Source organism: Podarcis vaucheri, assembly GCF_965113315.1.
Source record: "Podarcis vaucheri genome assembly, chromosome: 5".
Lineage (NCBI taxonomy): Eukaryota > Metazoa > Chordata > Lepidosauria > Squamata > Lacertidae > Podarcis > Podarcis vaucheri.
The window spans coordinates 27,436,481-27,459,313 of NC_138763.1; the positions used below are offsets into that span (position 1 = coordinate 27,436,481).

Genomic DNA, 22,833 nt, shown 5'->3' on the forward strand with positions numbered 1-22,833 from the left:
GGCATAAACAATGCTAAAAGTTTTAAATACGTTTGGGGGAAAATGAAAGCTAAACCAAGCAAAAACCGTGAAGGAGTGCCAGGGAGAGATAATTCGCATTGACTTCATAGGAACAAGTGTCTCCTAGCTTCAAATTTGCATGTGCTTTGTAGCAATCCACTTCTGTACACATGTGAACATCCATCCCTGCACTGCATCAAGCTGTGATATGATGGGATGAGCTGACACAACTCATTCTGTTTCTTTATTTTTGCTCCATGAGGTTGCTGTGCCCTGCATTCCACTTTCCCTGCATTATTTAGGGTAGCAAACCAGTTCTTAGAACCACTGAAACATAACTATTTGAGGATATGAATATGCAGGCTGTGTTTGAAGACTAGGCTGAGTTGTATCCAACGATGTTGCTCAGCTGATGATGAGGCTTCCATCAGCGGAAGGAGAGAAGGTTTGGATTATTGCTTTTATTTTTATTTTCTATATTGTGATTTTTTTTTGGTGTAAACCGCCCTGAGACCTCCAGGTATAGGGCGCTATATAAATTCAATAAATGAAATGAAATGAATGATACACCTTTAGGCGCCAGGCGAAAATGTTCCTTTTTAACTAGGCTGACCTGATCAAAATCATATACCCTTTAAAATGTGGCTCTTTTTTGGGGCGGGGGTGTCATTGGATTATTGTTTTTATTTTTATTTTATATATTTTGATTTTTTTTTTCTAAACTGCCCTGAGACCTGGGTATAGGGAGGTATATAAATTCAATGAAAATGAAATGAAATGAGGAGGAGGCAGATTTAAACAATTCCTCATCCTCTTGCATTCTGCTAAATCTGCTCTGCTCTGGATCAGGTTAGGCAGGGGTGGAAGGACTTACAGAATCCCCATATTTGAGGCATCCTTTGCCTGAATATATCTTAAAGCACTGGTAGCCAACACAAGGCTCTCTAGATGCTACAACTCCCATCATCTCTGATCACCGGCCATGCTGGCTGGGACCGATGGAAATTGGAATCAAGCAGCGTATTGGCAAGTATGTCACTGGCTCCCATGCCTTTAAACAATGCTTCACGAACATGAAATTTATTACGGTCAGAGACCAGCTTGTGAAACACAAATGGAACTACAATCCCAATAGCAAAACAAGCATTTAAAACAATATACAACAATGGATTTTAAGTTTTAAAATGCGATAGGCATATAAACACATAAAAACTTTAAGATAGACTACCTTAGAGAAATGACACAGAGTCGCCTATGGATCCGAGTTTGGGAATTTTCTTAACAAACTAGATTGAATTGGCGGATGGTCTGCACCTACAGATCTGTGTGCAGAATCTGGTGACAATCTGGGTCGTCTTGTAAACAATGCTTCACTTACATGTTGTGGTGATCAAAAGTCTTTTGGAAGCATCCTCTCAATTAGTAGCCAAGTCCATATAGCATGGAAATGACAGGGGCTGGAACTCAGGCATTTTTGCACATGAAGCAAAAAAAGCCAAAATGCGTCTGCTCACAATTTGAACTCATCTGAGCTGAGGCAACGGAGGGCAGTAAATTGCTACCTGTGATGGCCACTTAGCAGATAAGCCTAGCAATGTTGAAAAAGCTTTATAGGACTAGCTCTCCCTTCCAACTCTGATTCTGTGATTCAGATACAACTGGCAATTATATTAGGTTCTCATGGTCAAACTTTAATTGGCAGTGATGTTGCTGCAAATGTTCTGTTTAGTCTGATTTTTTGTTTGTGTACATTGTCTATATTTATATATAAACTGTTCCGATTCCTAGAGATGGGAAGGGATGGAAGCCAAAGCAAACAGACCATTATGCAAGAGCTGTTTTCTTAAAATCTAATTACCGGACTTCAGTTCCTAGAGTAACATAGCGTACAGTCATTTACCAAGTCAGAACTTACCACAGTGTACTTGTGGTGCCTGCAGCAACCCTGCCAAGTGGCGAGAAGAGTTTTGCAAATCGTTCACACCCTGTCCCAAAGTCTGGGGAATCAGAAGCCTGGTGAAATTCTCCTTACTATTTGGCAGGGCAACCCAGGCTCAAATGATTGTATACACACTTGGTTGTAAAAGTTGCCATTTTTAAAATTTCTGTTTCTTTTCACCCTATTCAGAGCCCCATATTTGCTCTGCTGTGCTCATGCAGAGCTCCTGGTTATGCCCAGATTTCACATTGGAAAGCCTGTTCCCCTAACAAACTGTTAGATGGGCATGATGACGTCTTTCATCTATAAAGGGGAAACAAGGTAATATTTTTCTAGCATATTTCATTTTCTGATGTAAAAGCCAGTACTCGGAAACACATCATTGAAAGCAATCTATTAACAATTTTCATTTGCCTTTCCCCCCTTTTTTGAAAGCATTATACGTCTTGTTTTTGTTTTTGACTATTTCTGGTCGTTTTCATGATGAGAACTATGCTGGAACACACTCTATATTTGATGCTGATGCCCTTGAACGGATTCATTTAAACTGATAGGAATCCATAAGCATAAAAACCAATATTATTTCATGTGTAATATTGTCATTGTGGCAGGCACAGTGCATCATTTCTGCTGGAATTGTTTCTCCTAATGCATAAGTTACCAGAGTGCATTATAGATGAATGTTTGCTTCTTTGCAACTTTAACCCTCTGTTCATTCAAGTCTTCATTTAAAGCTAAACAAACAGGCTGGTAGATTCTATCGGTGTTACGGATCTTCCTTGAAGACTTTGTTTCATACATTTGATGCTTGTTGCTAAAATGCTTGTAAGCAGTATTCTCATTAATTAGCAGCTTTACAGGAATAACAATTAACATCTTCTCAAGCAACTGTAAATTAACATAGTTCACACATGATTAATGTAGTTTTTTTGGGGAAAGGTATAGTCAGGACTGTGTGTACAATATAAGGAATAAAAAGAGACAAACTTTTGTATCCCCACCATTCAAATGATTTGATGTGTTTTCCTTTGCACATCACGTTGAATGTGTTACAAGCACAATAACGAAAAAGGGTCACAAGGCCAGAAATAAATTCTGCCTTTAAAACTCCTAGCGCTAATTAATCACTTCTGATTTCTAATGAAAACAAATATCATTAGGCAGGTATTGAATTAAATAGATAGCGACAGTCTTTTCACACTGGATAACACCAAAGCTGTCAATTTTTAAAAAAATAATATTTCAGAAAAGGAGCTCTATCTGAATGTTGAAGATCAAGCTTTTCCTAAATTATAATAATATTTTTTTCCAGCTGCACGATCTGCTGGTTTTTTATAGCATATAATTATGAACTTTGTATTTCACAGGTGTCCTACTGTCAGGGTGGGGGTGGGGGAGGTGGAAATCTCCATCTTTTGAAATTATGGGATGCTGCCTCGCAATGGCAGAATCTAATCTGCTCCCAATTTGTGTCAGCATTTTTCATGGGGAGGGGGGACTCAAATCCTCTATAAAACTAGGAATCAGTGGAAGGTATCCCCCCTCCCTTCTTCTTTTTTTCTGGGCTTCATAAGCCCAATGCAATTAGGCAGCAAGTGACTGTATGCCATATGCATTTATTGCTCTTCTTAGCATGTGTTACTTTGATGTGTTAGGCTGGAAAGCAAACTCTTTTTCTTGGGCAGCCTTCCTCCTGGGTCTTTATACTGCTTAGCAGTTGAGTGTAGACTTTGAAACACAGCCTAATTTAGAGGCAGATGCTGCAGCTGCTGCTGTCATTTCAGCCGTCTCCCCCCTTCCCCGATTTTGCTTTGATGTCAGCTTAGAGCCGTTGTTGTTGCATTCGGTACACTGGCTTCTCCTTCCTCAATTCACAAAACAGAACCTGCATAATTTTAACCATTTGTGTGTGCGCATGTGTGCTTTTGCTCCTAAATCTTTTCCTAGCAGCCCCGCTCGCTGAGGACGCCTCGCATAGCAGTCCCATGTGTTGTGCCAGCCTCTTTCATAATCACACGGGAGAAGAAAGCTGTACGGGAAAGGAAAACAAACAAAAAGTCCCTTTGAATTTGACCCTTTGATGTTCAGCGAATGACTATGGACATCAGGAAAAGAAGGCATGTCTTGGCCGATACCAAAGCCATTCAGTTGTTTCCAAAACCTGCATAAGATCTGAGCATGATCGACAGAGCCAGTTCAGATGTGATAAACCAATTGTCGGAGAAACGTGCAGAGCTGGTACTGGGCTTGCAGTTTGGTCAGGCTACAGGCCCAGAGATGTTACCATAGGAGAGGCCCTGCTTGTGGTGTCTTTGGTGAATTTGCCCTGGAGTTCAGGGCCGGCCCACCCATGAAGCAAGGTGAGGCAACTGCCTCAGGTGGCAGGATCCACAGGAGCAGCAGATCCATCCTCCAAGGAATGCATCACCTTCCACTGCAGCTGTGGTGACTTCCTTGGGGGCTGGATCGATCTCCTCCTTGGCAGTCCTACCCCAATGCCACCTCTACAGTGGCCCCTTGGTAAATAGGAGGCGCTGCTGGTTTCCACTACCGCCCTTGTTTTGATGAAGATCTTTACCCCTCCCCCCTTGTTCCTGATATAGATCTTTATGCACCACTTCTTCCCCACTTGAGCTTGGGGAGGCTACACCATTTTGTGGTTCGCCTCAGGTGCCAAAATGGCTTGAGCCAGCCTTGCATGGAGTGTCACCACACAAGACGGGGCCTTTTCAGTGGTGGCACCCCAGCTATGAAACTCCCTTTTTACTGAGGTCAGATTATTCCCCCACATTATATGCATCCAGATCGCAACTCAAAACCTATTTGTTGTAACAGACCATTGGAGCGTATTCTGAATGACATAATTTATATTTGTATTTATGCTTATATTCGTGTTTGTAGAATTAAATGGTGATTCGTTTACCATACTTTGTACTATGTACAACTGAGGCCCTGCTTAAATACCTACCTGTGAAGGCCGTCATGCTAGCAGGCACTTGGAAAAGGGCCTTATAAGTAGTGGCTCCACACCTGTGGTATCCAGTCCCATTTGAGATTAGGGAAGCCTTATCCTTTGACAGTTTCAAATGCGGCAATGAAGAACTCATCTCTTTTCTGTTTCCTTTAGTGGCTGATGTAAATCAAACTGCAGATATAATTATTATGGTTTGGTTAATATATATAATATATTTGCTGGGTATTTTCTGTTTTGTGTTTTTGCAACTTTGCAGGGCCTTCCAACCGCTTTTCCATGTGGTTTGTGGACTTGGTGGGAGATGTAAATAATCCACCGCAGTATATCGCAAGATGTTTGCTAGGCATTTTGAGGATAAAATTTCTTGCAGCTGCCATGGCTTGAAAAAAAATTGTTGACACGGATCAGTCAGTTGCGGCATCTTCTGATCCTATTTTGTGAATGATTTTTAATCGTTAAACCCTTAAGGTCTGTGAGACAAAATCCTGGGCCAGGGCCAGCCAACCACCTGTTTGCTTGCTTCTTGCCTCTCTTCGCTTATCACATTTTGCATGGAGGAAGCAGCTACCTGGGTCCAGGAGGAGGTAAATATGGCACTGAGAGAGCTTGTGGTCTTAACTCCCTTAAAGGAGGCCATGATAGAAACTGCACCTGAAGAAACCTGACTTCGACTCAATGATATGAACAATTATTGGCCAGTGGCCAATTGTAGAGGTCCTTGAGTAAGTGGTTATCAGCCAGCTCTAGATACTCTTGGATAAGACAAATTTTCTTGATCTATTTCATGTGGGTTTCAGGCTTGTTTTTTTGGGGTAGAAATTGCCTTCCCATCACTCTGTGGAATTATAATCAATAAATAAATTAATTAATTGACATGCAGATTACTTGCCAAAGTGACTTCTAAGCGGAATGGATGTGGAAAAATTGCCTGAGTTGGAGACTGGAGGCTGGGCTTGGGGTTGCCATAGACCAATGTTACAATGCTCTAATACAGGGGTCAGCAACCTTTTTCAGCCGTGGGCCAGTCCACCATCCCTCAGACCATGTGGTGGGCCGGACTATATTTTGAAAAATAATAATGAACGAATTCCTGTGCCCCACAAATAACCCAGAGATGCATTTTAAATAAAAGCACACATTGTACTCATGTAAAAACACCAGGCAGGCCCCACAAATAACCCAGAGATGCATTTTAAATAAAAGGACACATTCTACTCATGTAAAAACATGCTGATTCCCAGACCGTCCGCGGGCTGGATTTAGAAAGCGATTGGGCTGCATTTGGCCCCCGGGCCGTAGGTTGCCTACCCCTGCTCTAATATGATGATGGTCATGAAATGTCATCAGTGGTGTTTTAATTAATAGTATCAAGAAAACAAGTCCTGCCCTGAGGTGCTTATTGTCTTCGATCTGACACTCTAACAATCTGAGCAGGCAACTGGGAGGAGTGGAAGAATGAATGTGAGGGTCACAGTGGGATCAACCCAAAAAATTTCATTGCAATTTCCCATACCCATTCATAAAAGTGGGAGGGTATTTCAGGGAAGTGGGAGGAAACTTACTGCTTCCAGCCACTGGTGACCACCACCACCATTGAAGCATCTGTCAGAGCAACATAATGCCATGTCATTTGTGGGGAGTGGAATGAGGGATAACAGTGGATAGTCTTTCGGAAGAGCAGGTCTTTGGAGCGATGGCTCACTTGCTGCAGAACTTCTTGTTCAGAGTGTTATCTGAGGTCTGTGGAATTTAGCAGTCATGAGCTGGATCAGGATTATACCCTGGAACTTCACAGTTTATTTATTCCATGTTTTTAGTTGTCACATTCAATTCTGTAGTAGTTGGGGGAAAGAGTTAGGCATGGTGGTATCTTCAGCAGAACTTGATTAAATGTAATTCAGAAAAAAAGAGTGGATTAGCTGAATGTTAATCACAGTGCTTAAAAAAAGAGGAAAAAAATCACCAAGGAAAATATGATTATTGTTCTCCTGGATGTTTATAGCACCATTTCTGTGCCTCACCCACAGATTTGTTGCCTGACTTTTATTAGAAAAGGTCAAATTTTGAGTAATTGTTTGATGGTATAATTAAGCCTAATTAACAAGTAATTCCAGGAAGACTGAACTATTATAGCAGTGATTTTGTAGTGATAGACTAACAGAGAAAGTTAGTTCATTTTTAACTCCTTAATAGCTTTCCCTCTACTTATTAAAGAAGAAGAGAAGGGACTACACACTCCATTTGCCCCTGTCTGTAATAGCTTGAGTGTCGCCTCACTTGGAGAGTCATACAGATGGATCACGCAGTTCTTATTTTTATCTGTAAGTTGCCTTGAGTTCCATCAGGCAAAAAGGTGGGGTGAAAATAAATATATTAACTTGGTCATCACCATTATCTCTTGGAGATATTGAAGTGTCTGGATGAAAAGGCTTAGTTGCATCGGTACTTAAGAGGGGGCACCACTAAAATGGAGAAACTGTAATCACTTTAGATATTAAGGACTTCCACCATGACCTCTAAAGTGTGTGATGCGGGAAATCCATATGGGGAACAAAAGGCTCATTCCACATTGTATTATTGGAAATAAATTTACATCATGCATGGAAGAAACTAACCAACCAACCAGCCAGAATGGCTGGGAAGAAATGGTTGGCAGAAAATCTTTAGTAAACAACTGCAACCCACACAGAGCTAGTGCATATTAAATATGTGTATGGAACGTTTGCCTGCTATTGCATTCAAGGCATAGTGTAACGCTATAAAAAATAAGTAATAATACAACCATAAAACCATATAACACACCCACCCACCCCAGGAAATAGGCAATTCATAATTGTGTTTCACGTGGGTCTGTGTGAACACCCTTTCTTTCTATATAAACAACCTGCTGCTGTTTTTGAGATCTGGAGGGGAAACACTCTGTGCAGCACATGTCGTTGGGGTCTTTTGGGTTCTTTGGAATATGCGCACATGGCCAGCACATGGTGCCTTCATCCTGGCCCTCTAACAGCAGTGCTGATGTCTCATTCTTTTCATTTTATTTCCCCCTGTTGACGTTACTAGTCCCTACTCCCCTATCAGTGCCACCACCCCAATCAAATTTGTTTGAATTGATGGTAAATTAAGAACTTTTCTAAAAGTATTGCAATAACTTGACTGGACTTTAGTAGAAAAATGCAAGCTAAATCAACAGCACATCCCACCAGTTCAGACCTGCCGTTTGCAGGAATCTGAATCAAAGACATGGAACACCGACCTTTATTGGTTGGAGGTGTTGCTTGCATAAGTATTACATTTCTAATGCACACACTTCCCCAACACTCCCAATTTTGAACGCATTATTTGATTGGAGAGTGCATTGCAAAATTCAGAGGCATGCAAGTTTTGAACAACAACTTTGTTTCAGTTTGTGTATTGCTTCAGAAAGTGTAAACTGGGTAGATTCACATTAAAATGTGGACCAAACTGATCTTCTCGCCCATGCCTACATGTGATGGGGAGGGGGAAGAATGGGGCTCTTCTTAATCCTTTCTTCTCAATATGATTTTATCCCCACTGGTCAGGTACAGAAGCTCCTTCCGAAAGATGAGTCTTAGTCCATAAGGGTCTTTAAAGAAGTTTGAATTGTGCTTGGAAGTAAACCAGCAGCTAGTAGTGTAGACTGGCATGATGTGTTGCTCTCATGTGGTTCCAGTTAGAAGTACAGTGATTGCCTTGTATGTTAGATTACCTGAAATTTCTAAGTAGTTTTCAAAGGCATCATCACATATAACATGTGGAATTAACCTCATCTGCAGACTATCAGAACATGAATAACCAAGGCTTTGCCATTGTTGTCTACTCTAAAAGGAAGGACAGGCATCATTCATCATACATCATACATCATTTTCAGTTTTGCTTTTGTTTTAAATGTACAGTATAAGCATGTTCTCTCTCTCTCATCTATCATCTATCTATCATCTATCTATCTATCTATCTATCTATCATCTATCTATCTATCATCTATCATCTATCTATCTATCTATCTATCTATCTATCATCTATCATCTATCATCTATCATCTATCTATCTCTCTATCTCTCTATCTCTCTATCTATCTATCTATCTATCTATCTATCTATCTATCATCTCTCTATCTCTCTATCTCTCTATCTCTCTATCTCTCTATCTATCTCTCTCTCTATCTATCTATCTATCTATCTATCTATCTATCTATCTATCTATCATCTATCATCTATCTATCTATCATCTTTCTATCCTTCTATCTCCCCCTATTTGGAACAATGGGAGGGAAAGTACAGTCAGGCGTACCTTGATTTTTGAACAGCTTAGTTCTTGAATGTTTTGGCTTCCGAATGCCACAAATGCGGAAGTGACTGTTCTGGTTTGTGAACTGTTTTTGGAAGCCAACTGTCTGACGGGGCTTCTGTGGCTTCTGATTGGCTGCAGGAGCTTCCTGCAGCCAACCAGAAGCTGTGCTTTGGTTTCCGAATGTTTTGGAAGTCGAACGGATTTCCGGAACGGATTCCATTTGACTTCCAAGGTACGACTGTAATGACAATGACATTTGCCAATTCATTTGATGAAATCCAGCCTCCAGTTTGGGGGCAGGTCTGGGGACAATTCAGATCTACATCTTCGCTTCGTAGTCTCCCCTTTTGGCCCTAATGATGCCATAGTTTCAACATCAGTAGGGCCAGGGCCAAGGAACATTCTATGGAAAGGGCATGAGATTTCTCTCTCTGAGGCTGGAGTTCTTTCCAGTAAAACTGCAGGTCCCAATACTAAAAAGCAATGGCTGATTGAATATGGAACAATAATTTCTAATTAGTGGTATTTGTGATAATCCGGACCAATATCCCACTTCAGAGTTTCCATCTCATTTACAACGAAGAAAGCTGTTTTCATTGATAAAATGTTTCCTGCTGCAATCATATACCTCTTAGCTGATGTTCTGTAAAACACATTTTGTATTTTTATGGTTAATGCTGAGTTACTGGTTTTTTGGGGGGGAAGGGGGATAAAAATATTTTTCACAAGATGACATATTCTGGGTGATTTGCAGAAATGGAACAGTTCAGTAATTTTGATAAGGCATCTAAACATATAATCCCATCTAAAGAGCATGTCCCTGATTATTCACAGGCTTATATAATATGTCGGCAGTTTAACTTTGGATCATACCATCACTCTAACCCAAGTGGATTTAGAGTTAATGGGTTTGCAGTAAAGCATACTGCTGTAATCTGACGATGCAGCAGCTGCATAATGCAGCAACGTAATTTATTAATGTAATATGTTCACCCCCGTACTAATGAAAGGGCTGTTGGTGGTTCCTTTCATTCTTCACAGGAACACCTCATTAATAACAGGGAAGCCAGTATTTCAGTGCCTTTAACTTCTAGCGGTTTTCAGTCCCAGGTTCTGGGAATTTGCAGAATAGGACTTTAAAAAACAACAGGGTAACACCGGTTTGTGCTTACAGGTTACTTGAGTTTAGCTACAGTATTTGAGTTGTAGTTTTCAGTACCTAGGCACACGACAAATGAAATTTTGATTTATGTTCCTCCTTACATGCTCCCACAATCCTGATCTCCAGATTACACAATTGCAGGAGAGATTGGATTATTATTCTTAAAATCATAATCATAATCTAGAGAGTGGCAGTGAGCAAGATGCACCCCTTGTACATGGAAGAATACACATGTGAGCATATCTATCATCTATCTATCATCTGTCTTTATATCTATCTTATCTATCTCTATCCCTCATCAATTTGTTCACTTAATATTTAAGGCTGCAATCCTAGGCGTACCTACCTGGGAGTAAGCCCACACACCCTTAAATTAATTTGTATGGGATTTCACACTGCACAGTCTCAATAGAGCATCAGCCCTACTTAGCTTATTGGGACTTACATCTGACTAAATAGTTTTTCTTTAGAACAGAAGTGACAAATCTCTTCTGTCCAGGGGCAGTAGGCACCATAAATGCAGCACTGCATTCAGAGTGGAGAATGGGTTTAACACTCCTCTCATTGCAGTCCCAATAAAAATCCCTCACCAAGGCTAACGTCAAGAGAAAAGCTTCCATTTTGAGACAGGGAGAAGTTTCCATTTTTTTAGCTTCTGGAGACAAGTTTCCATTTGGTGATGATTTAGTACAGGCATAGGCAAACTCGGCCCTCCAGATGTTTTGGGACTACAACTCCCATCATCCCTAGCTAACAGGACCAGTGGTCAGGGATGATGGGAGTTGTAGTCCCAAAACATCTGGAAGGCCGAGTTTGCCTATGCCTGATTTAGTAGATCTCTATCTTGCCAAGAGCATATGCTGAAATTAAAAAAAGAAAATGAAAAGGAACCAGTTGCACTAGAGCCAGAGTTAGATCATCTGATCTTTCTCACAGAGCAGCTGGTGCCAGGTGACCCTTAGTCAACAAAGGGAAAGTTCAACTAGAACAGAAGCAGGCATCTGGTGTACTGCCTTCACCTACGTCCCTACCTCTCTATCTCTCTCTTGCATTCCTTCTCACAGGACAAATTGTGTTAGATAATGTTGATGGCAATGATGTCACTTTTGCTCCGCATCTTAAATATACAGTGGTACCTCAGGTTAAGTACTTCATTCGTTCTGGAGGTACATTCTTAACCTGAAGCACCACTTTAGCTAATGGGGCCTCCTGCTGCCACCGTGCCGCCGGAGCACGATTTCTGTTCTCATCCTGAAGCAAAGTTCTTAACCCGAGGTACTATTTCTGGATTAGCGGAGTCTGTAACCTGAAGGGTATGTAACCTGAAGCATATGTAACCTGAGGTACCACTGTATAGCCATGCCAAACCTTTCTTGTACTTCAGAGCTCAGGCCCCTGTGAGGAAAGCATAGATTTGTGGTCCTCTGTGGCAAAACTGAGAGTCCAGGTATTCATCAACCCAAACGTGTTTAGCTTCAGCAAGGTGTCTGCAGCCTACACTATCAAACCATGGAATGCTTTACTCCTCACATAGGTGAGACCCAACAACACCACATTTTTTGTAAGTGGGTGCACAGTCACAGGTATTTTGGAGGGGGTCCCAAATCTAGCCAGATTGTTTAGTCTACCATGTTAGCCACTGTTACCTAGCGAAGGAAGACCTGCAAAGTTAGGTGTTTTTTTTAAAAAAAGCAAAACAACAAAACAACAATACCAAGTGCTTTTGGCCACCAGCGGCTCTGTGATTATTGAAGGCTGATTTTGTGATGATGTGTCTTTTCACCACTTTGGACTATCAGAGACCAATTTCATGCTGTGCGAATTCACTAATCATGCAACAAGGTAGCAATCAGATGGTGGGCAGGTGATTAGTTTGCTCTAGGTTTTCGCAGAAAGAAGCTGAAAACAACGCCAGGATCCACCACCTAATTGCCATCTGGAAATATGTTTACTGTAAGGTGCAAAAATTGGGCTCAGAAAGTCTCACATTGGGCTAATCTGGAGGGCAAATTCAGGGTATATGACAATACCCAATGTAGTCAAAACACAAAGTTGAACGACTGCTGGACTATGTGTTACAGCATTCTAAGCAGCAATCGGTCATATTTCTTATTCATTAATATTTTAGCCTCTGTATTTCATTATAGGTATCTAGGTAAACCCTGTTAAATGGTATGTCTAAAGTGAATAAAAATTTAGATTTCATTTATGCAGCTTTTTTTCCTTGTTTGCTCATAAATACAATAGATCCAGGTAGAATTCTTCAAATGTATCTTGTAATACATTTGTATTAAGTTTCAACAGGAGTCTAAAGACAGTGATAAAGAGCATTCCCATCAAATACTTTGAAATTAATCTGGCAGTTTGACCCAGTAACCGACATGCATACTAAAACACTGATGTGAATTGAAAATAAAATAACCACGCTTGACAGATATAATAGTTTAAGTGATTTCAAATTAACCACATCCCACTGACCGCAACTGAAGAATGTGTTCATTCTCCCGCAATGAAACATGCTCTAGGGACTCATTATACAGAGTAGAGTAAGTAAAACCAGAGTGGAGTAATTGATGCCGAGGAGGAAGAAAGAATGACAGCTATTTAATGATTCCCAAACTTATACATAAAGATATCACAAGTGCCTAATGTATTATTTTTCTCTTTCCAAACTAGGTATATTATAGGCTTGCGTCTGCAATGCATAGCAATTGCAACACTTGATATAGCTTTTAGGGCTAATGAATTATGACCCCCCAAAAGGCCTCAGCTGCTGCATGGAAAACGCAAATAACAAACACCCTTGTGCCACTACGATTGTGCCTGTGGATATACCATGGGGCCAAGCCTCCAGTGGAAGGAGCAATGCATGAAGAACCCTCAGTCTCCATCCAGTAAGGTCTCCAATTATTATATATACATACACTGAAAAATTCCTAATGGTATTTTATTTTCCAGCAGTCCTGTGGGGGGTATTAATAAAGGAGGAAAGAAATGGAGAAACTGGTTTAAAAAGATACTGCTCTAGAGCAGTGTTTCTCAAAGTGGGTGATACCACCTCCTGGGGGTCGCTTGAACAATCCAGGGGGGGTAGTAGCCTCAGGTACAATTGGGGGGGGTATTGAATAAAAATTGCTTTTGAATTATGGTGCTGGAGGAGACTCTTGAGAGTTCCATGGACTGCAAGAAGATTGAACCTATCCATTCTGAAGGAGATCAGCCCTGAGTGCTCACTGGAAGGACAGATCCTGAAGCTGAGGCTCCGATACTTTGGCCACCTCATGAGAAGAGAAGACTCTCTGGAAAAGACCCTGATGTTGGGAAAGATGGAGGGCACAAGGAGAAGGGGACGACAGAAGACGAGATGGCTGGAAAGTGTTCTCGAAGCTACTAACATGAGTTTGACTAAACTGTGGGAGGCAGTGGAAGACAGAAGTGCCTGGCGTGCTCTGGTCCATGGGGTCACGACTAAACACGACTAAACACGACTAAACGACTAAACAACAACAACAATTGAATAAAAATAAGGGAAACATAAAGGTGGAAACATAAAGAAAGAAGAGAAGAGAATTTTTAAAAACGGTTTGTACATGTTCATCTGTTGTGCAATGACGCTTACAACCAGGTTGGGTGCCATTGCAGGATGGTGACAATGCCCCCCTCCCCCCCCCCGATCAGGCGGTCATGCTGGAGGCAAGAAGTTCTCCCAGGCTTGGGTGAACCTTTTTCAGCTTCACCCAGGCATGGGAAATGGATCGCAGCTTGCCTGCCTATTTGGCCAATGGCTGTGGTGCAGGCCCCATCACTGGGACAGATCAGACTGAACCAGCAGGACATAGGTAGAAAGAACACAAATTGGTCACTGTATCTTTTTCTTTGTTCGCTTAAAGAAGGTAGATTTCCAAGGGGAAGCTGAGTAATGTTCATTTCGAGAATAATTGGTGATGGTGGGGCAGATGGGGAGAGGAGGCAGAAGGCCGAACTACACATTACATAAATCCCTTAAGTGCAGGAGTGGGGTGACTCTTTAACCTCCCCCCCTCCCCGTGATCCCAATTTGGATTGGGGGTTTTCTGCCAGCTATTTGCATGAGAAAAACAACTCCCATTAACTTCAATGGGAGTACCCGTCCCATGGGTTTACTTCTTTATTATCTTCATTTTGAGAGTGATTAGCAATGGAGTGGGCAGGGAGATGAGGTTTAGGGCCAAACTACGTCCTACATTTATCATGTGTATTTTCTTTATGTGCAGTATTTTCTTTCATGAATCATTATTGTGTTTGGGTGAAAACAACAGGAGCTTCGGTAAGGGATTAAACCTTCCTAGTCTAGAACATACATCCCACTTTGGAATTTGTAAAAGAAAAAAAAAAGGTTGCACTTAAGGGCAAATCATTGATTAAAGTAGGGTATAGTTTGCTCCTGAATGATCTACAAGATCTCCAAAAGGTTTTAAAGGCAAGGTATTCCTTCACTGTTCTTGACACTAATTCAGTTTAGATATGTGCAAATAGTTAGGTATCTAATCAGGGCCGGATTTAGGTTTGATGAGGCCCTAAGCTACTGAAGGTAATGGGGCCCTTTATATGTCCATCTGTCCTTTGTCAACAACAAATTGTTGTTTTTTTGTGTTGAATATATGCTATATGGTAATTTATGGACCTAATAGGTATCTAAAGCCGTTTGCCCCTGTTGCTGTATGTAGGTTTTATTTTATTTGTTTTTTTATTTTATATTTTGGAAATATACATCCAAATTTTTTGGGGGGGGCCTCAAGCTATAGCTTGTTTAGCTTATACTGTATCTAATAGCACTGAACCTCTTGTGACAGAAGTGGAGACTCTCAGGACTCTCAGGACCAAATGTGGCCCTTCAGGCATCTTTATCTGGACCTCACAATTCTCCTCACACCGCCCTGTCCCCAAACTATTTCCTTCACTGGCCCTGCTTTGTGCTCCATGTGTTTTTGCCTGAATGAAACGTGTCCTTGAACTGTATTAAGACTTCTTTCTTGTCTGGAAGGAAGCTACAGGAGAGAGAGGGAGAGAGAGAAGAAACTGCCCTACTGTACTATATATTTTTTTTTAATAAGAATTTTTATTGGTTTTTCACATTTTATACAGACAAATACAAACACAAAGACAGACAAAAAAGACAAAAAACATGTATAATTTCAGAAAATCCTATTTTCCTAACCTTACTCCCTGACTTCCCCCCACCCCCTCCCTTGCATCCCTATTCCCAAAATTATGTCAGCAAATTGGCATTTCTCCTCTTATGCATCATAATTTTAGTCTTTTTGTAAAAAGAAAGCAAAATAAATTTTTCTAAGTTGGACCCCAGTTCCCTTCCATCGATTTCCCAATTTGTCTTAGATAAAAGTCATATTAGCTAAACCCCATAGTCTTGAGTGTTGTTAATTACATCCTTCCCTCCCTCCCATCCCCGATTTGCGCCCCTTCCCAATACATGTCCAAAATGTCAATTCTTAGCCTGGGTCCCACACGTCCGAGGCTCTCAAGTCTCTTTCAGTCCCTCTCCGCCGGTCTTGTTGGTAGTCTTTTATGTCGGTCATCAAGTCTCGAAAAAGTTCTGTCAGAATCAACCCATAATCTCTTCCCATACGTATTTTTAGAAACAGCTGCTGAAGAATTTCCACAAGGCCTGGATCTTCAAAATCATAGTCAAGGTCAAAGTCAAAGTCAGTGTGGAGGCCCCAATTATATTTCTTTATTTTAAAATCCTGCACTTCATAAATTCCCGGGGCCTCCACTTTCGTCTTTTGCATCTTTCGCAGATTTGTAGTAAGCTTAATCCAAAAGTCTCCTTGCTTATATTCCACAGATGTCAGTTCCTGGTTGGTACTTTCCAACTTTACTTTCTCTTTTTCTTGTTTAGTCTCTTCCACTTCCTTAGATATCACTTCAGATTCAGCTGTGGATTCTTTCTCATTCAGGTCCTCACTACATTCAGCAGAACTGCTTGTTCCAGAAGTCAAGGTCATAAGTTGTTTACTTATAGCTGAAGTCTGCTCTTGTAGGATTCCCACCAGCTGAAACATTCTTTCGATTTCCACTAGTATTTTTCCATCCACAGCCATTGTAGTTTCACAGAATTCCCCCTAGAGGGAATCTGGTTACTTAGTGTTCTTTTCTCCAACAATCCTCAAACTTATTGTTATTACTTTGTTTCCAACAATTTTATTCAATTGTAACTCATTTTAATCCAGAGGGATCTTAAATAAGGATTTTTCCACTCTAAATTGCCCGTTTGACAGCTGTCAAACTCTGCTCCTCTTACACAAGCTCCGAAACAGGACGCTCCCGGGCCCGGGAGGGGGGGTTGTTTACACAAAAAAAAGGAGACTTCCGAAACTCCACTCTCTTGCTCAAAATTTCTTTTTTACGAAATCTTGGAAGTTACTGTCTTTTTTAACTCACCCCTTATAGGGTGGGCTCTCCAGCTTAGTTCTTATGTCGTTGCTCTAAATCGTCTGCAAAGGGGGGGTGCGGACTTCCTTTTAGCACACCCCCGGTCGTCTCAAATTCACAGGAAAAGTTTCTAAAAGTCCAATTCCGTTTTACTCACGGGTTATTTTTCAGTCCGAATTTCAAGGAAGGAAGTCAGCGCTCTCCAGTCATGGCTCGCGGCTTCACTTGGCGAAGGTAGCGATCGACTCTCAGCGCCATGCCGCCCCCCGTATCCTCTCCGCAGCCTTTAAAAAGGCTCTTCGTGAATCAGGGGGGGTTTAAGGCACCCACCGAGTGTTCAGTCCGCAGGCTTCCGCGCCTGCGGTTTTTAAGGGTCCCCGCGTCGCCGGCACGGCCAAGACCCATCCTCCGCTGAGCCGATTCCCTCCGGAGCTCGGAGGGGATCCGCCATTTCCAGATCGCGCCAACCCCGGAAGTCCTCTGCCCTACTGTACTATACTTTTCTATTCATCGCTCCACTGTCAGGGACTGGCTGGATGATGAGGAGTGGTGGGAAGCACCAACCAGGCCAACTCCAAGGGAGGAAGGGAGGAGGAGGCGCAGAACCTGGGTATTAGTGGTGGGGCACTGAGGAGAGGTCAGAGGGGGAAGCTTGGGAAGAGATGCAGGATACTGAAGGGACAATAGCGTTTAGCGATCAGCAGGAACCTGTGACAGGGAGCAGTTCAGACTCCAAGGCAGAAGCAGAAGAGGGGGGTGGGTCAAGAGAATGCTGGAGCATCTCAGGAGTCTCCCCCTCCAGTTGTGACAAGCTTCCCTCTCTGCTGGCCTCCCTAATGAGGAAGGCAGAACAGAGACCAGAGGTGCGCAGGCGCAGTTTGAGACTGCTGAGGAAACGTCCAGGAGAGGAAGAGCCTTAGGAGTGTTGGAGGGCAGGGACCTTCAGTCCTGGCAACTGCTCTATAGGGGCAAGACCTGCTGGGAAGTGTTGCTGAGTTGCATGCCATTTCACTGAATATAAAGAGTTAACTTCACTGACAACTCACTCTACCTCTTTGTTTTGACCTGCATCTGACTCCAGCCTTGACATCCATCTTTATCCCCGATCCCACACACCACTGGCATGTGGCCCTAAAAAATTGTCCAGGGGTTTTCCTCCTTCTGTCTTGTGGGATCTTTCTTCCCTAATTTTGTCACTGCTGATTCTTGTAAAATCTAAATTTCTGATTTTGCAAATCCTACCACCAGTGATTCTCAGCTCCTGTATTTGGGAGCTAGATCTCGTCAGAAGGAAATTGTTGGATTGAGGACACCCATTGATCCCTTCCTGCAAGATTCACTTACTTCGAAGTAAATTCAATTGATTTCTATATAGGAATGGCAACTTCAACATTTACACTGAAACTGTCAATTACAGACCTAATTTTCAAATCTATGTCAAGGCACAAACATGAGTGGCACCAAAGACTCAACAGGAGAAAAAAATGCACTCGGGTAGCGATGTGTGCAGAAAATTAATATGTGTATTACGGCAGAATACTCTACTAGTACCATCTGTGCCCATTGACTGCAGGTAAAATAAAAGCTATTTTCAAATCCAGGGGATAAAAAGATAAAAGTCCTCCCTGCATTGCATTAGAAATCGACGTTTTCTGTTCTCCTTTCTTACTGGTTGTTTGCTCTGCCAGTGCCATACACCTTAAGGCAAAACATGAGTTGTGATAGGCTGTCACACGGTTCAAAATATTATAGATGAAATCCTTCCGGGAGGAGCAGCAGCTGGCTTGTTTTGTAAGCCACACGGTTTTTTGGCAGTGATGGCACTACACGTGCGCCTGAGGTTTTCTCAGATGGTTAAGTTTCTTTTTTCTCCAGGGATCCTTAAGAAAACCATATATATATATATATATATATATATATATATATATATATATAAAAAATCCTCTTTGATTGTGAGGAATTCATGCTCTGCAATATATGCTTAAGGCCAAAGCCTAACAATTATTTTGCATTATAGCCTTTAAAGACCTTTCCATTATAAATAAGGGAATGTGAAAGCTGGCCATTAATACGTTGAGTTGAAATGTATTATTCTAAAAAGAGGGAAAAATTGGCACATTAGTCGTCTTTGAAATGCAGAACAAATTCTATTACTATATTCTCCACGTCCAATAAAAGGCATGCTTTGTCCATAGAACTGAAGAAATTAGTGATAAAAACGGCTGGGAGGGCAATCTTTTCTAGGCTCCTCATTAATGTGAAATTACACCCTAGAGTCTATTCTGAATTGCTTTGTCCAATCTCATTTCAAATTATCTAGACAGACAATGGGTCCGGCCCTAACACAACTGAAGTCAGTGGAAGCATCTCTTCTCCTCTGAATATGGTGGTGTAAAAGTTATTCATAATTATGCTTGTGGGGCATTCAAGAGAGATGTTAGCCATAGGAGTTCATGTGAAGATGCATGAGTGTGAATAGTTAACAACGCATTACCTGTTTTCAACAAGGATGGCTTTGTTTTTGTTTTTAAAAAAGAGCAGGCGTGTGTGATCCACATGTGGAAGCAGATCGCTGCTCATAGACCTTCACAAATGGCTGCTGTGGAGGCTGTGCAAAGTCCAGATCCCTCAGCAAGATGTCCTGTGGGTCTCCTAGCTGAGCAGGACCACCTTCTGCTCACTTTGTAACTCGACTTGTCTTTTTCTTCTGGCACCAAACCTGTACATCTGTACAACCCGGGAAGGGCTAAAGCTCAAGAGCAGAGGACATGCTTTGCATGCAAATGGTCCCAAATTCAATCCCAGGTGTCTCTGGGTAGAATTCTGGGTAGAATTCGGAAAGAATCTTGCCCGAACTGAAAAAAGCTAAAAAGCTCAACAACTTTTCTGTCCGGATTTTCACTATTTGAAATATGGCAACCCTAGTCTAGCTTCCTGTGTCCTATGTTCCGCCTAAAGGGAGAGGACGGTTTCTAGCAATATGGCTGGCTTCAGCTGGGACCTTTGAGAGCGACTACCAGTCAGAGGAGACTTTACTGGGGCTAGATGGACAAATAGCTCGACCTGAAGGCAGTTTATTGTGCTCCAAGGTCAGATCTCTTTTTAAAAATTCATATACAGTTAAATATTATTCCCTTATATAAATACTGCATTTTCACAGTAGGATTGTTGTTTCATGCAAATATGCCCAGCTTTCCCAAGTTAAGTTATCAATATTTTGGCTTCAAATTCCCAGGGGACAAAAATTATGTTCCATTTGACTTTGCAGTTTTCAATAAGTAGTATTCTTCCAACACTTTTCAAGACAAATTTCTGGAACAATTTGAACAAAATGGATGGTTGAGGGAGCCTTGGGGAACCTCTGTGGCTGCTAATTGTTGACTTACTTTGAGCCTAAGGATTGCAGATTGCTATTGGCTAGGATGTTCTGATGTTTTAAGAGTCTAGTTATGCAATTGGGGAGAAAAGTTTTGCCATGTGTCAATGTTCATTTTTTAAAAATTACCCAGCTTTTAGTGATGACTTCTATTGACCTATTTTTGCATTTTAAAAAAGTAGTACAGTATATTTGAGGGTTTCAGTGTATTTTTGTTCTGATATTTTCTTGCATGCCACCCTGAGATTTATTTATTTTTAAAGAAATGAAGCTAATTAATTTGCAGGAACCCATTTGAATGAGTAAGGAGGGGCAAATTTGAACCTCACCCTTCTCTGATAATTTGAAAATTCGTATAATGAAGATGAAACAAGAAGGTTCTTTTTAACCAGGTTAGACTGCTTGAAATATCTCTTCTACCTTCCACCTCTCCCATTTTCTCTCATATCCTGCAACCACTAGTAATGTGTGTTTGACCTGATTGGTTTCCTTATATTTTAAAGAATAAAGGCTATCCAATCCAAAGTGAGTTCTTCCATCTCCAGAAGAGTCTTTTCAATGGCCTCTCATCGAAAGGAATCAGAGTTAAGCAACATCCTCACTTTCAGTGAAGAAATAATCAGGAAAGTTAAACATAATGATTTCATGCCGAGACTATAGTGCAAACACATACTTAACCATCATTACATCATCTCCATATAATAACAGAAAACATCTGTATTGTGTACCGAAACAATACATGTTGCATTATAACTAGATAGGTGTTGAAGCATTTGTTCAGGGTGGTGGTTACTTGTGGTCTAGGAGAAGTGAGTTTTTATTCACTTTGCAATTTTCACGCATAGCTAAAAGGATAAATAAAAGTTTTAAGACCCTGTGTTTGCCATCAGACCACTCTTATTGCACACTGAAGCAGGCTTCAACAACGAAATCTGTATGCTGAAGAATAATACATTTCCAAAAACATGATACAACATGAGCTTTTTATTAGCTGAAACTTTGGTTCATTTGAGCACAGAATTGGTCTTAGGAAAATAGTTTCTACACACGGACTAGTGAGACTTAAGGCAATGAAAGGGTATCAGCTTACCTGTATTTTTCTGCTTCAAGTGCCCACTCCAAGCATAATGAAAGAATTAAAATAGAGGACATAAAACAGGAGTACTAAAACAATTATACAGGACTTGCCATGCCCACAAAGCAAAATGTTAGGTCCATAGGCTGCAACTTAACACCCACTTTTCTTGGAGTAAGGCCCATTTCATGTAATGGGATGTGAGTCTGAGTAGACATGCATAAGACTGGGCTGTTAGGTGAAATGTATAATCACAACTAATACCCTTTTAAACTTTGAATACAGAAAAGTAAATCACAAAATACATTCTGTTGATGGTGTTCATTTGTAATTATGCACCGTGTTTGGGAATTTTGGGGATGGATGTATCTGGTTTATTTTGCACTGGCTTTTAATGCCTTTATTTTTGTATTTTAATTGTGTGCCGCCTTGGGTGGATCACCACCACCATGTTAAAAGCAGCAGCACAAAAATATTTTAAATACATTTTTTGAAAAAGCTTCCTTTAGCTTAAGTAATCTAACTGGCTCATGTTTTATTAGCCTCAAGCATTCGGCTTATTGTGTAATTTGATTTCCCACCCAGGAATTTGCTAGTCTAGTCCACAATCCAGGCCCCGTGTGTAAATGCGGACTCAGATTTCTGTCAGAATAATCTGCAAGAATGTGGGATTTTGGAAGGTACTTCAGTTAAACACACATCAATTGTACTGTTTTTTCACATACTCCAGTAGCCTTAAGAGTAGCCTCAGATGGCACAAACAGTGCTCAGTGGGTGGACAATAGCAAGGAACTATACACCAAATTACCCCAAACTGCAGGCTCTCAGACAGGTTTTTGGTTTTTGGGGAGGTGGAGAAGAGTGCTAGTTTGTCCATAGTATAGCAGAATTTGATACTCAGAAGTGAAATGGAAAGATTGCATGAAATATCTTCTTCTTCTTCTTCTTCTTCTTCTTCTTCTTCTTCTTCTTCTTCTTCTTTTTTTTGCAAGTTCAAATTGTATCTTTGAAGCCAGGAATGGGGAAGTATAACCCCAATTTTCTTCTTGGAACTGGTCAGTGATTGAACTGGTAGCTTTCTGTATAATAATTATCCCACATTCTTACAGCTAGTTGCATTGGGCCACTCTGTAATTAATTACAAAATTAATTTAGTAACTAATTATAATTTATATGGTAGCAATAATATGGGTTAGACCATTTTTTAGGCTGAGGACCACATTCCCACATGGGTAACTTTTCAGTGGGCACACGCCAGTAATGGATGGGGTCAGGATCAAAATGTATGTGAGGTCAAAGGCAAAAGTATGTAGATGGATGCTGGATTAGATAGGCTTTTGGACTGATCTAGAAGTCCTTTTCTTATGTTCTGAAGTAGGAGCCAGTTATCCTCACACAAGCTTCTCCATACAGTCAGAAACTTGGATTGCACAGCACTGAGATCTGGAGCACACAGAGCAGAGGTTTCCAACCTTTTTGAGTCCACGGCTCCCTTGACCAACTACATTCTTTGTGCCTACATTCTTTGAGGGGCTCAGGAGCCCAGTTATGTCACCCTTTGTTT

The 22,833-nt window shown here is 41.2% G+C and overlaps 1 long non-coding RNA gene across 3 annotated transcripts in view; it reads left to right on the top strand.

Annotated features, from left to right (window-relative positions):
• The window catches only part of LOC309533341, a 249,425-nt gene that overhangs the window by 212,017 nt on the left and 14,575 nt on the right, over positions 1 to 22,833 (top strand). For 2 of the 3 annotated variants that reach the window (XR_014220141.1, XR_014220142.1), the window contains one exon: positions 2,129 to 2,260. The exons of the other annotated variant lie outside the window; for it this stretch is intronic. This is a non-coding gene — a long non-coding RNA (uncharacterized lncRNA). The remainder of the gene's footprint in view (positions 1 to 2,128; positions 2,261 to 22,833) is intronic. 3 annotated transcript variants of the gene reach the window in all.